The sequence below is a fragment of the Nerophis ophidion genome, linkage group LG05 (assembly GCF_033978795.1).
Source record: "Nerophis ophidion isolate RoL-2023_Sa linkage group LG05, RoL_Noph_v1.0, whole genome shotgun sequence".
Lineage (NCBI taxonomy): Eukaryota > Metazoa > Chordata > Actinopteri > Syngnathiformes > Syngnathidae > Nerophis > Nerophis ophidion.
Window position 1 is genome coordinate 33,518,712 of NC_084615.1, and position 16,118 is coordinate 33,534,829.

The 16,118-nt window shown below is 38.9% G+C and overlaps 1 protein-coding gene across 4 annotated transcripts in view; it reads left to right on the forward strand.

The window, feature by feature from the left end:
* wasf1 (WASP family member 1) overlaps positions 1-16,118 on the forward strand; it is a 114,755-nt gene that overhangs the window by 23,065 nt on the left and 75,572 nt on the right. The window contains exon 2 of one of the 4 annotated variants that reach the window (XM_061900610.1): positions 1,827-2,317. The exons of the other annotated variants lie outside the window; for them this stretch is intronic. The gene's annotated coding sequence lies outside the window, so the exon portion shown is untranslated. The remainder of the gene's footprint in view (positions 1-1,826; positions 2,318-16,118) is intronic. 4 annotated transcript variants of the gene reach the window in all.

A 16,118-nucleotide genomic window follows, 5' to 3' on the forward strand; every position in this document is an offset into this window, starting at 1 on the left:
ACCGAGGATGTCCTAGTAGTTTGTGTTGTGGTTTGTGCAGCCCTTTGAGACACTTGTGATTTAGGGCTATATAAGTAAACATTGATTGATTGATTGATGATATTAACAGTTAATGAACAAGTAGATTAATAATTCATTTTCTACCACTTGTCCTTAAAGGCCTACTGAAATGATATTTTCTTATTTAAACGGGGATATCAGGTCCATTCTATGTGTCATATTTGATCATTTCGCGATATTGCCATATTTTTGCTGAAAGGATTTAGTAGAGAAGATCGACGATGAAGTTTGCCACTTTTGGTACTTCCTGAAAAAGCCTCGCCTTTACCGGAAGTCGCAGACGATGATGTCGCAAGTGTGGGGGCTCCTCACATATTCACATTGATTTTAATGGGAGCCTCCAACAAAAACAGCTATTCGGACCGAGAAAACGACAATTTCCCCATTAATTTGAGCGAGTATGAACCGATGTTTTTAAACACATTACTAGGATAATTCTGGGAAATCTCTTATCATTCTATTGTGTTGCTAGTGTTTTAGTGAGTTTAATAGTACCTGATAGTCGGAGGGGTTTGTCCAAGGGTGTCTTGACGCCATGTCTCACGGGTGTCGACGTCAGCTGTACGGACGACACAAGCTCAGCTGATATCCGGTAAGTGGCGACTTTTTAACCACAATTTTCTCACCGAAACCTGCTGGTTGACATGTGGTCGGGATTCATGTCTGCTTGACCGCGCTCTGATCCATAGTAAAGTTTCAGCTCCGGGAATTTTAAACAAGGAATCACCGTGTGTTTGTGTGGCTAAATGCTAAAGCTTCCCAACTCCATCTTTCTGCTGTGACTTCTCCAATATTAATTGAACAAATTGCAAAAGATTCAGCAACACGGATCTCCAAAATACTTTGTAATTATGCCGTTAAAGCAGACAACTTTTACCTGTGTGTGTGCGTAGCGCTCATATACTTCTTAAAAACGCGTGACGTCCTGCGTACATGTCATCATTACACGACGTTTCCAAGACGAAACTGCCAGGAAATTTAAAATTGTATTTTAGTAAACTAAAAAAGCCGTATTGGCATGTGTTGCAATGATAATATTTCATCATTGATGTATAAACTATCAGACTGCGTGGTCGGTAGTAGTGGGTTTCAGTAGGCCTTTAGTAATTTTGACAAAATAATAGAATGGAATATGTTACTGCATATGTCAGCAGACTAAATTAGGAGTCTTTGTTTGCTTACTTACTAATAAAAGACAAGTTGTCTTGTATGTTCACTATTTTATTTAAGGACAAACTTGCAATAAGAAACATATGTTTTATGTACTCTAAGACTTTTTTTGTCAAAGTAAAGCCAATAATGACATTTTTTGTGGTCCCCTTTATTTACAAAAGTATCAAAAAGGTTTCGGAGTCAAAAAAAAAAAAAGTCCACTGCAGAGGACGCGGGCTCTTAGGAGGATAGAATGAAAATGTGGTGTTGTCGTCGAGCAACAGACCGAGTTATGGGAAATGTTTTGATCCGCCCATTGTATACAAAAACAACAATCCAATAACCAAATTGAATCCCAAAGTCAAGCAAAGGAAAAAGGGGAGAAACGTGTTACTATCCCTTACATAACCGCTTTCATTTATAGACACATGCCTACAGCTTGGTGTGCGTTTGTGTGTGAAGGTCCTGTTATATAAGACTCTTACACACACACGCACACACATATACGCGCTCCACTGCTTTAAAACGTATGTTTGCACTTTATGTATCTTCCGACGTTGTGTGTACACTCATGCATATGAGGTCGCACGTGAATCTCTTCTTTTTGGCCGCAGGAGTTGACTGGAAGATGGCACAAGTGTGAAGGTGATTCATCGCCTCCAAGGCCAGAGGGAAGCCTTTCAGCGGTCACGGCGAAAATGTCATTATTTTGACATCGCCACTTGACATGCACTGTTCTGCTCGCATGCTATGGACCATGGCACATTAAAACGCCAAATGGGAGTTAATGTATCACGTGTGGGTTCGTTTCTGAATTATATGCCTTCGAATGTGGACGTTCCAGTGTGTTATTCAAGGCTGAAGCTTTAGTGTTTCTCTATGCTAATGTGCAAGGCCAGGAGAGGAAGCCACGTTGAGTCGTAAACAGACAAGCTAGAACGGGGGGTCGGTAACCCGCGGCTCTCGAGCCTCAAGCGGCTCTTCAGTGCCACCCTAGTGGCTCCCTGGAGCAATTTAAAAAAAGGTGTCACGTGTGCGCGGCGCACTTGGTTGCGCGGAGTTGCCACCTCTTGGATGCACGTTGACCAGACAGGCAGGAGTGCAGGTAAGAAACTGATTTTAATATATAAAACAAAGGAACACTGGTACAAAAAGGGAAAATAAAGTGCGTGCCTACGCACGGGAAGCTAATGCTAAACTTAGCTTGAGACAAAAGTACAAAAATGTGGCGTGCCGACCGCACGCGAAGCTAAGGCGGAACTTAGCACATGGAAAACATAAGACCGAATACATACGTGACTTGTTGCGTAAAGCAAACAATGGACCGAGAACAAACTAAGGAATCAGGTGGGCCTAAATACACAAATAATAATTGACATCAGGTGTGCTACAAAGGCATAGCAGCTGGGACAAATAAGAAACAATGGAAACAAGATAAGACAGGAAGTTCACAAACACAGGAATCGGCCGAGTCTAGAACTAAACATGATCAACAACATATAAACGGCGAAACAATAAACGATCCGAGTAGCGGATCGTGACAAAAGGATTGAAAATAGAAAAAGATTGGAGGGGAAATATATATATTTTTTTAGTATGTTTTTTGTTCGAGGACAAACATGACACAAACCGTCCCAGTTGTTAGAGAGCACATTGTTTAAAATATGTGTGTGTGTGTTTGCTTCACTGATGAGACTATTTGGTGAACATTGTTTTGTCCTACTAATTTTGGCGGTTTTTGAACCCACCGTAGTGTGGACTATGACGCCACAGTTTGTTTACATGTAAAATCTTCCAGTCCTTCTTTGAGTTGAGTTTGAGTTTATTTGGAACATGCAAGCATACAACATGATACATCACAATTTCCAGTTTCTCTTTTCAACATGTTCAAAAAGGAGTAGGACGAAGCAGAGCTTATTTAATCCTACCCCTTTTCTTTTACATAACAGTTGCTAAAACTTTTGTTCACTTCCTGTTCTCAATGTATTCACAATATACTCCATAAGTAATCACAATAAAAATAAAAAAATAAACAATTGATGAAGTAAGTTTTTAATTCCATACAATGAGATAAGTAAGATTATTTTGAGAATGAAAGAATGAATGGGTGAATAAAATCATGGTTCTTTTTTGTACTTTGTAAACACTTTAAGTTTGAAGAGTTTCTTAAAGTGGATGATATTAGTACATTGTTTGATTGCTTTGCTTAATCCATTCCATAATTTAATTCCACACACTGATACACTGAAGGTCTTAAGTGTTGTACGTGCGTACAAATGTTTTAAATTACATTTTTCTCCAAGATTATATTTCTCCTCTTTTGTTGAGAAGAATTGTTGTATATTCTTGGGAAGCAGGTTATAGTTTGCTTTGTGTATTCTTTGTCTCGTTTTGTCCACCAAAAGTTTTATGCTGTGCGTGAATGTAAAAAGGTTTGCATTGTTAATGTTATTGACTTCTTAGAGTGCTAATCAGACATATTTGGTCAGTGCATGACTGCAAACTAATCCATGCCAACATGCTATTTAGGCTAGCTGTGTGTACATATATTGCATCATTATGCCTTGTTTGTAGCTATATTTGAGCTAATTTGATATCCTTTACTTTTATCCTCTTTCTATATAGTTTAGTGTTGCATGTCTCATGACACATTATCTTTATGTAATATTATCTACATTTCAGAAAGTTGTTTGTGTGCCATGCTGTTCCAGACCACAGCAAACGTTACCCAGCTTGCAAAGATCGTAATGAATGCATTAGAAGAAGACAGCCTGCCGTTTCCTTTAACTTGGACACACACATCTATACCTTTGGCCACTAAAAACCTGTAATTTCCAGGAGTTATCTCACCTTCTGTGTAGCCTGTTTACTAATATTTTCTAATGTTGTAAAAATGTGTAGAATAAATATTACATTTCAACATTTCTGCCAATGTAGATTTGCTTCCGTCTGCGACACATAGTCATTTTAATAGTAGGCTATTATAGCTAATATAGACACTTATGTCATGTGTTGCCTTTATTATAAGACTTATTTGAGGCTTTTCATTTATTGCAGCTCCAGAATAATTAGTTTTTTGTATTTTTTGGTCCAATATGGCTCTTTCAACGTTTTTGGGTTGCAGACCCCTGAGCTAGAACAACAGTAGGACATGCGCACCCATGGAATGCAGCATGGCTACTACTACTCAGACTACAAATCTCCTAATCAGCCAGTATGGGCAAGAAACAGCAGTGTTGGAGTTAAAGCAGCTTTGGCGGGAGTTGCCTGGAGGAAAACACACACACAAATACACGCATACTCACACACCCTTTTGCAATCCTCAACTCTGCCGCGTATAAAAAGGTCAAAAGTCATTTCACTGCTGTGTGCATTTCTTATAAATGCAAACGTCGGCTTGAGGCAAGAACGAGGTTTGCATAGGTGAACACCAGGGGATGTGGGAGGGGCTTGAGAGGGATGCCGGGCACCGACATACGAACCTGGTCTATTACCACCGCTGCCAGTCATGCTCTCGGTAATTATTTTCTGTCTTAAGTTTTTCTCTTAAACAAAGCCAAGGAGGTCATGTTTTGTTTTAATTGCTCTTTGTATACACCAGACCTACGATAAGTAGTACTAGCCACAAGATGTCTTGTCGCTCACAAACCCACTCGTAACCTGCGGAGTTAAAATGTTGTTATGGTAATGGTTTAGTTCAGCGATTCTCAAACTGTGGTAGTCAGTCTCCATGTAGCCCAGGGGTCATAAACTTAATTTACCTGGGGGCCGCTGGAGGCAAAGTCTGGGTGAGGCTAGGTTGCGTCAGGTGTTCCACAAAAAAGCTATGTTAAAAAAATTCCAATCTTCCTAAGTTAAAGTTGAAGTACCAATGATTGTCACACACACACACACACACACACACACACACACACACACACACACACACACACACACACACACACACACACACACACACACACACACACACACACGCACGCACTCACTCACACTAAGTGTGGTGAAATTTGTCCTCTGCATTCGACCCACCCCATTGTTCACCCCCTGGGAGGTGAGGGGAGCAGTGAGCAGCAGCAGTGGCAGCGCCCGGGAATCATTTTTTGTGATTTAATCCCCAATTCCAACCCTTGATGCTGAGTGCCAAGCAGGGTAGTAATGGGTCACATTTTTACAGTCTTTGGTATGACTCGGCTGGGGTTTAAACAACGACCAACACTGTCATAAACCTGTGCCATATAGTGAAACCACACTAAACAATAAAGACAAACACATTTTGACTCTGTCGGAGTTTGAACTCACAACCTACCGATCTCAAGGCGGACACTCTAACCATTAGGCCTGTGGTCCCCAACCACCGGGCTCGATTAGTCTGGGCCGCAGAATAATTTTTTATTAATTTAAATATTTTTTTTAATTAAAAAAAAAACAACAACATTATTTAATTTTTTTATTTATTAAATCAACATAAAAAACACAAGATACGCTTACAATTAGTGCACCAACCCTAAAACCCTCCCTTTTTCATGACAAAAACCTCCGTTTTTCATGACAAAGAAAAAAAAAAAAAAAAAATCTTCCCCACAAAAAAATCGCTTCTCGGTCCTCAATTGGGTCCACGGGCAACGATTTGAAGACCCATGATCTAGCTAAAAAAAATTACATAATTAAATATTCAAACATAGTGTTACTGTTCAAACTGTGTGCAATGTTACAAAAATAGCCATCCATAGTTACTAATGGTAATCTAATTAGTTACTATGGTAATGTAATTAGTTACTATAGTAATCTAATTAGTTCCTATGGTATTGCAGCTCAGACGAGGCACCTTAGCAGTGTTTTACAACAAAGTTCTAAAGCTTAGTGATATATCAGATGTATCAGATTGTAGGTGGGGTTTTTTTTTTCCCCTTCGCATTTATATTTCACTGTTTTTTGCATTTTGTTACGTTTCACTTGATTATTTAATATGTCGACCAAGAGGGTGTGTGACGTTCATATGTTGTCAATATTCAGTGTTTTATCGTTCATAGTTAATATTGTAAATCACACATTCTTTATTTTCATGTGCATTCTGATGATAGATAGATAGATAGATAGATAGATGGATAGTACTTTATTGATTCCTTCAGGAGAGTTCCCTCAGGAAAATTAAAATGGGTGTCTCATTTAGTGAAAAAAAAATTGAAATTCCATTTTTTAAGGCGGTCTGTCATAACGTTTTTAAGCATTCAATCAGACATTATTGTGAGGTTTTCTATTGTGTATTAGCTCGGTTGGTAGAGTGGCCGTGCCAGCAACTTGAGGGTTCCAGGTCCGATCCCCGCTCCTGCCATCCTAGTCACTGCCGTTGTGTCCTTGGGCAAGACATTTTACCCACTTGCTCCCAGTGCCACCCACACTGGTTTAAATGTAACTTAGATATTGGGTTTCACTACGTAAAAGCGCTTTGAGTCACTAGAGAAAAGCGCTATATAAATATACAAACCCCGTTTCCGCATGAGTTGGGAAATTGCATTAGATGTAAATATAAACGGAATACTATGATTTGCAAATCATTTTCAACCCATATTCAATTGAATATGCTACAAAGACAACATATTTGATGTTCAAACTGATGAATATGTTTATTTTTGCAAATAATCATTAACTTTAGAATTTGATGCCAGCAACACGTGATAAAGAAGTTAGGATATGAAGCAATAAATACTGATAAAGTTTAGAAATTCTCATCAAACACTTATTTGGAACATCCCACAGGTGTGCAGGCTAATGGGGAACAGGTGGGTGCCATGAAAAGCAGCTTCCATGAAATTCTAAGTAATTCACAAACAAGGATGGAGCGAGGGTCACCAATTTGTAAGCAAATTGTCGAACAGTTTTAGAACAACATTTCTCAATGAGCTATTGCAAGGAATTGAGGGATTTTACCATCTACTATCCGTAAAATCATCAAAAGGTTAAGAGAATCTGGAGAAACCACTGCACGTGAGAGATGATATTACGGACCGTTGATCTCTCAGGCGGTACTGCACCAAAAAGCGACATCAGTGTGTAAAGGATATCAGCACATGGGCTCAGGAACACTTCATAAAACCAGTGTCAGTAACTACAACTGGTTGCTACATCCGTAAGTGCAAGTTAAAACTCTACTATGCAAAGCTAAACCCATTTATCAACAACACCAAGGAATGCCGCTGGTTTCGCTGGGCCCGAGCTCATCTAAGATGGACTGATGCAAAGTGGAAAAGTGTTCTGTGGTCTGACGAGTTCACTTTTCAAATTATATTTGGAAACTGTGGACGTGGTGTCCTCCGGAACAAAGAGGAAAATAACCATCCGGATTGTTGTAGGCGCAAAGTTCAAAAGCCCGCATCTGTGATGGTATGGGGGTGTATTAGTGCCCAAGGCATGGGTAACTTACACATCTGTGAAAGCACCATTAATGCTGAATGGCCCATACAGGTTTTGGAGCAACATATGTTGTCATCCAAACAACGTTATCATGGACTCCCCTGCTTATTTCAGCAAAACAATGCCAAGCCACGTGTTACAACAGCATGGTTTCGTAGTAAAAGAGTGCGGGTACTTTCCTGGCCCGCCTGCAGTCCAGACCTGTCTCCCATCGAAAATGTGTGGCGCATTATGAAGCGTAAAATACGACAGCGGAGACCCTGGACTGTTGAACGACTGAATCTCTACATAAAACAAGAATGGGAAAGAATTCCACTTTCAAAGCGTCAACAATTAGTTTTCTCAGTTCCCAAATTTTATTGAGTGTTGTTAAAAGAAAAGGTGATGTAACACAGTGGTGAACATGCCCTTTCCCAACTACTTTGGCACGTGTTGCAGCCATGAAATTCAAATTTAATTATTGTTTGCAAAAAAAATAAAGTTTATGAGTTTGACCATCAAATATGTTGTCTTTGTAGTGCATTCAACTGAATATGGCTTGAAAAGGATTTGCAAATCATTGTATTCCGTTTATATTTACATCTAACACAATTTCCCAACTCATATGGAAACGGGGTTTTTAATTCACTTCACTAAAAATAGATATATCGGCCCCCAGACACATTTTTTTTCTCAAAATTTGGCCCGCCAAGTCAAAATAATTGCCCAGGCCTGATTTATATAGTTTATTGTCTATATCAAGCAACCTTACACTCCACTAGTTTGTTCTTTACTTTTTTGGCAGACTTCTTACACCCAGTTGCCAACATGTACTGCAATTATCTCCTTCGCCCCTGTTAAAGCACTGACTTCCCTTTAAATGCTGAAGCTCATCATAGTTTGCCAGAAGGCCCAACACAAATCGATACTGTGCTGCGACAATGCAGTAAAGAAATGGAGGTGAAAGAAAACTGTGTAAGCCATTTAAGGATTCCCACAGAAGTGACCCTAGGGCTGTGGCATACAATGTACAGTAGTGATGGGCTGTGCTGCGTGGGATACAGGAGAAAGATGGGGATTATGACGAGCAGGCTGAGTAGGTGTTGATCTAATTGCATCAGGGGCTGGGAGAGAATGGTGCGTCTCTGATTGTGACTGACAAGAGCACACAATGACTCAGATATGCTCACAGAGACACGCAGGGATACAAGAAGGACATCCAAAGTCCTGACTGACCAGGATAGAGATAACCGCTGCACACACTGGCTTCTTCCAGCTTGATGTATGCTCGCTGATAAGCAGGGTGAAATAAAAGCAAATGAAAGGGAGACAATTGCAGCAGCAGGAAGAAACGGATTAGCTTCCCTCCGCAGTATTGTGTGGAATGGGGAGATCTGAAAATATCTGGTGACCCAAAACACAAGAGGTAGCTATTTTTGTCTCTATGTGTTGTGCGCTGGGGAAAATGTATGTCCACCTTACATGTCAACCGAGTCACCGAGCAGTACTGGGTTTATTAGTGGTTCTATTGTTTAAAGTTGGGGGGGAAAATTGCAGTAAAAACTGTACAAACCTTTAACAATACGAAATTTTAACGGAAAAAAATGACATAAAACAATAAATTGTTAGTATTAATTATCTCTCTCTTTCTCTCTCTCTCTCTCTCTCTCTCTACATATATATATGTATATACAGTGGGCCAAAAAAAGTATTTAGTCAGCCACCGATTGTGCAAATTCTCCCACTTAAAATAATGACAAAGTTCTGTAATTTTCATCATAGGTACAGTTCAACTGTGAGAGACAGAACGTGAAACAAAATTCCAGGAATTCACATTGTAGGAATTTTAAATAATTTATTGGTAAAATATGGTGGAAAATAAGTATTTGGTCAACCATTCAAAGCTCTCACTGGTGGAAGGAGGTTTTGGGTCAAAATCTCACGATACATGGCCCCATTCATTCTTTCCTTAACACGGATCAATCGTCCTGTCCCCTTGGTAGAAAAAAAGCCCCAAAGCATGACGTTTCCACCTCCATGCTTCACTGTAGGTATGGTGTTCTTGGGATGCAACTCAGTATTCTTCTTCCTCCAAACACGACGAGTTGAGTTTATACCAAAAAGTTCTATTTTGGTTTCATCTGACCACATGACATTATCCTAATCCTCTGCTGTATCATCCATGTATACATTTTAGTATAAACAATGTGAATTGCTGGCTTTTTTTTTTCACATTCTGTCTCTCACAGTTGAAGTGTACCTATGATGAAAATTACAGACCTCTGTCATCATTTTAGGTAGGAGATCTTGCAAAATTGGTGGCTGACTAAATACTTTTTTGCCCCACTGTATGTATGTATATTGATTGGGTATAAAAGCAGTTTCTATGAAATACTCAGTCATTCACAAACAAGGATGGGGCGAGGGTCACCACTTTGTGAAAAAATGTGTGAGCAAATTTTTTTAACATTTCTCAATGAGCTATTGCAAGGAATTTAGGGATTTCACCATATACGGTCCATAATATCATCAAAAGGTTCAAAGAATCTGGAGAAATTACTGCACGTAAGTGGCAAGCCCGTGACTTTCCATTCCTCAGGCGGTACTGCATCAAAACGTGACATCAGTGTGTAAAGGATATCACCACATGGGCTAAGAAACACTTCAGAAAACCTCTGTCAGTAACTACAGTTTGTCGCTACATCTGTAAGTGCAAGTTAAAACTCTACTATGCAAACGGAAAGCTGTTATCAACAACACCCAGAAACGCCGCCGGCTTCTCTGGGCCCAAGCTCATCTAAGATGGACTGATGCAAAGTGGAAAAGTGCTCTGTGGTCTGACGAGTCCACATTTCAAATTGTTTTTGGAAACTGTGGACGTCATGTCCTCTGGAACAAAGAGGAAAAGAACCATCCTGATTGTTCGAGGCGCAAAGTTCAAAAGCCAGCATCAGTGATGGTATGGGGGTGTATTAGTGCCCAAGGCATGGGTAAGTTACACATCTGTGAAGGTACCATTAATGTTGAAAGGTACATACAGGCTTTGAAGCTACATATGTTGCCATCCAAGCAACGTTATCCTGGACGCCACTGCTTATTTCAGCAAGACAATGCCAAGCCATATTCTGCACGTGTTACAACAGCCTGACTTTGTAGTAAAAGAGTACAGGTACTAGACTGGCCTGTCTGTAGCCCAGAACTGTCCCCCATTGAAAATGTGTGGGGCAATATGAAGCTTAAAATACCACAACGGAGACCCAGGACTGTTGAAAAAAACTTAAGCTGTACATCAAGCAAGAATGGGAAATAATTCTACCTGAAAAGCTTTAAAAATTGGTCTCCTCAGTTCCCAAACGTTGACTGAGTGTTGTTAAAAGGAAAGGCCATGTAACACAGTGGTAAAAATGCCCCTGTGCCAACGTTTTGCAACGTGTTGCTGCCATTAAATTTTAAGATAAAGATTATTAGCAAAAAAAAATTACGTTTCTCAGTTCAAACATTAAATATCTTGTCTTTGCAGTCTATTCAATTGAATATAAGTTGAAAAGGATTTGCAAATTATTATATTCTGTTTTTATTTACCATTTACACAATGTGCCAACCTCACTGTTTTTGGGTTTTGTATTTCTTGTATTGTTTCCTGTGTGTAAAACTATAATTATTCACTATAAAATGTATTTTGTGAGAGTCTAGAGCAGCTTAATTGGATTCACACTCGTGAAAATGTGTTACGGTTTTCAAACGTTTCAGTTTTCAACGGACTTTGCAACAGGTTAACAACAAACACAGGTACCACTGTAGGTCCACATCAAGATATTCCATTCAAAGCACAAAAAGATAGCTATTCACAGAAGTGAAGTAATCCCATAATCTACACAAGAACGTCATCAGTCCTCTTGTTAGGGAAATCCGCCCCGAAGGCAGGCAGGCAAGGACTACACTTCAGCGCTTTCTTTTTTGTCATCCTTCAAGGTAATGGCAGAGTAATGATTACGTAATGAGTCAGGAGAGTAATGAGTGGATGGCTCAGGAGTTAATTAAGTAATTTCTCCAAAGTGCTGCTCATGCAAGTCTACTCCGATTGCTGACCTCCCTTCCAATTATGGATTTAGTTTTTCTTTGATTGTCCAGAAAACTACATGGTGGATTTTGACAAATCTTGTCGGTTTATAGCAGTGGTTCTCAAACTTTTTTCACCGAGTGCCACCCCAGAAAACACTTGGCTCCAAGTACCACCATAATTACTGAAAATTAAATACAGTTGATTGGCAACACTAAAAATTGGCCCTAGTGTGTGAATGTGAGTTTGAGTGTTGTCTGTCTATCTGTGTTGGCCCTGCGATGAGGTGGCGACTTGTCCAGGGTGTACCCAGCCTTCCGCCCGATTGTAGCTGAGATAGGCGCCAGCGCCCCCCGCGACCCCGAAAGGGAATAAGCGGTAGCAAATGGATGGATGGATAAATACAGTAGCGAAGTAGGCCTAAATATTAATTAAAAACAAGGCAGAACAAGTATATTCAACAGTTTAGCCACTGTAACATTACACACTGTTTGAACAGTAACACTGTGTTTAATTATTATTATTATCAACCTACTCGGTGGCCTAGTGGTTAGTGTCTGCCCTGAGATCAGTAGGTTGTGAGTTCAAACCCCGGCCGAGTCATACCAAAGACTATAAAATGGGACACATTACCTCAGGCAGACGCTACAGGGTGCTAAAAGCGAGCACCAATAGACTAAAAAATAGCTTTTACCCAAGAGCCATAGTAGCACTAAACAGGCACTGAGTGTCCATATGTCCATCATGTCCTCATGTGTAATGTTTAAATGTTTTTCTATTTTTTTGGACTACAATGTGAAATAATGTTTTATGTATGTATACATAGATACATCTGTCATCTCTATCTTTTTTTTAATTTTTTAAAAAAATTTATTTATTTATTTTATTTTTATTTTTATTTTTTTAAAATTTATACTACCATATTGTATATGCACCTTAGGAGGAGCTGCTCCAATTCCGTTGTTCTTTGAACCTGTTCATTGCAATAATGACAATAAAACTCTATTCTATTCTATTCTTGCTTGACACTCAGCATCAAGGGGTTGGAATTGGGGGTTATATCACCAAAAATGATTCCTGGGCGCGGCACCGCTGCTGCCCACTGCTCCCCACTGCTCCCCTCACCTCCCAGGGTGGTGGATGGGTCAAATGCAGAGGACAAATTTCACCACATCTAGTGTGTGTTTACAATCATTGGTACTTTAACTTTATTTATTCAACTGCTATGTAATTAAGTGATTATTTGGTTTACCACTACATAGAGTCCACGTACCACTAGTGGTACATATACCACAGTTTTAGAATAAATAGTTTATAGGATGGACTGAAAACACTGTGGAAAATGTTTGTTGTGGTCTGTATAACACATGCAGAATAATGGCATTGTAAAATAGATAGGATGGTGAAAAAATATATACATATTCTATAATAAAATATAATAAACAAAAAATCATATAAATATTGTTTTAGTACTTTGTGCATTTAAAAGTTCCCGTTTTTTCCCAATTTTGCTGTGATCTAAAGATTGCATTGAGAAGTGTATGAGTATTTGTGGTGTGGGCAGAGTGGAGATGTAATGAGACACGGGCTACTTGATGCTCGCTGTTGACCTTTTGGACCCTATTGAGCAGTCTGTTTCTAAAGCTAAAATAACGCCCGAGGGATCGTGACCAACATTCAGCAACGCCTTCTTGCTAGTCACAGTGGCACCAAGCATTTTTGCTGTGTTTGCCTACAAGAAAACAATCTCCAATTGCAAGTATGTATATGCATGTGTGTGTGTGTGTATGTGTATGTATATATATATACTGTATATATATGTGTGTGTGTTTATATATATATGTATATATATGTGTGTGTGTGTGTGTATCTATGTATATGTGTATATATATGTATATGTGTATGTATGTGTATATACTGTATGTATATATATACTGTATGTATTTGTATGTATATGTATATATACAGTACATGTATATTTATGTATAAATGTATGTATGTATATATATACATATATATGTGTGTATATATGTATATATTTGTATATATAATGTATGTATATATGTATGTGTTTATATATATATGTATAAATATATATATGTGTGTGTGTGTGTGTGTGTATATATATATATATATATATATATATATATATATATATATATATATACACAAACCCTGTTTCCATTTGAGTTGGGAAATTGTGTTAGATTAGATGTAAATATAAACGGAATACAATGATTTGCAAATCATTTTCAACCCATATTCAGTTGAATATGCTACAAAGACAACATATTTGATGTTCAAACTGATAAACGTTTTTTTTTGTGCAAATAATCATTGACTTTAGAAATTGATCCCAGCAACACCTGACAAAAAAGTTGGGAAAGGTGGCAATGAATACTCATACAGTTGAAAAATGCTCATCAAACACTTATTTGGAACATCCCACAGGTGTGCAGGCTAATTGGGAAAAGGTGGGTGCCATGATTGGGTATAAAAACTGCATCCCAAAAAATGATCAGTCTTTCACAAGAAAGGATGGGGCGAGGTACACCTATTTGTCCACAACTGTGTGAGCAAATAGTCAAACAGTTTAAGAACAACGTTTCTCCAAGTGCAATTGCAAGAAATTTAGGGATTTCAACATCTACGGTCCATAATATCATCAAAAGGTTCAGAGAATCTGGAGAAATCACTGCACGTAAGCAGCATGGCCGGAAACCAACATTGAATGACCGTGACCTTCGATCCCTCAGACGGCACTTTATCAAAATCTGACATCAATTTAGAAAGGATATCACCACTTGGGCCCAGGAACACTTCAGAAAAGCACTGTCACTTCATAAAGTTCGTAGATCCATCTGTAAGTGCAAGTTAAATCTCTACTATGCAAAGCGAAAGCCATTCATCAACAACATCCAGAAACGCCGCCGGCTTCTCTGGGCCCGAGATCATCTAAGATGGACTGATGCAAAGTGAAAAAGTGTTCCGTGGACGAGTCCACATTTTAAATTGTTTTTGGAAATATTCGACATCGTATCATCTGGACCAAAGGGGAAGCGAACCATTCAGACTGTTATCGACGCAAAGTTCAAAAGCCAGCATCTGTGATGGTATGGGGGTGCATTAGTGCCCAAGGCATGGGTAACTTACACATCTGTTAAGGCACCATTAATGCTGAAAGGTACATACAGGTTTTGGAACAACATATGCTGCCATCTAAGCGCCGTCTTTTTCATGGACACCCCTGCTTATTTCAGCAAGACAATGCCAAGCATCATTCAGCACATGTTACAACAGCGTGGCTTCGTAAAAAAAGAGTGCGGGTACTTTCCTGGCCCGCCTGTAGTCCAGACCTGTCTCCCATCGAAAATGTGTGGCGCATTATGAAGCGTAAAATACGACAGCGGAGACCCCGGACTGTTGAACGACTGAAGTTCTAGATAAAACAAGAATGGGAAAGAATTCAAAGCTTCAACAATTAGTTTCCTCAGTTCCCAAACGTTTATTGAATGTTATTAAAAGAAAAGGTGACGTAACACAGTGGTGAACATGCCCTTTCCCAACTACTTTGGCACGTGTTTCAGCCAAGAAATTGTAAGTTAATTATTATTTGTAAAAAAAAAAAAATTAAGTTTATGAGTTTGAACATTAAATATATTGTCTTTGTAGTGCATTCAATTGAATGTGGGTTGAAAATTATTTGCAAATCATTGTATTCCATTTATATTTACATCTAACACAATTTCCCAACTCATATGGAAACAGGGTTTGTATTTATGTACAGTATATGTATATACTTGACTGTGTCAATGTGGAGTTTGGAGCCAAGCTATGCCTACAGAAATGGAATGCTTCCCAAAATCAACTGGAAAAAGAAACTTCCCTTTCCAGCTTGACCAAACAGATAACTGTCCATTGAGTGAGTCACTATAATATTGATCATGATACATGCAGCACATCATGCTTGTTAGTACAAGTATATACAGTACACTATTGAGGTAGCTGCAGGACTGCCAAGTTTCAGAAAATGACAGGGGTAACACTTTAGTGGAATGATGGCTTGGACAAAATTGGCTGATGGCTTCACTTCCAGCAACTCTCCCTGCGGTGTGCAATTTAATGCTAGTCTTAATTAACCAGAAATTAGAAATAAAAATCATCTCCACTGTATTCTCGGCTGGCGCTTCTGTTTTCGGTTTTATCTGTGTTTTCATATTTAATCTCTTCTACGTCTCTGTCCTCAATCCTCACTGTCCTTAAACTCTCCTGATCTGTCTTCGTCTTTCAGTGTTGACAACTCTGAATAGCTATTGGCTGTCATAAAAGTTTCTAGAAGTTGATAGATGACATCATTGTTTAATTTGCACAATTTATTACAGCGGACCTTTAAAGGCCTACTGAAATGAGATTTTCTTATTCAAACAGGAATAGCAGGTCCATTCTATGTGTCATA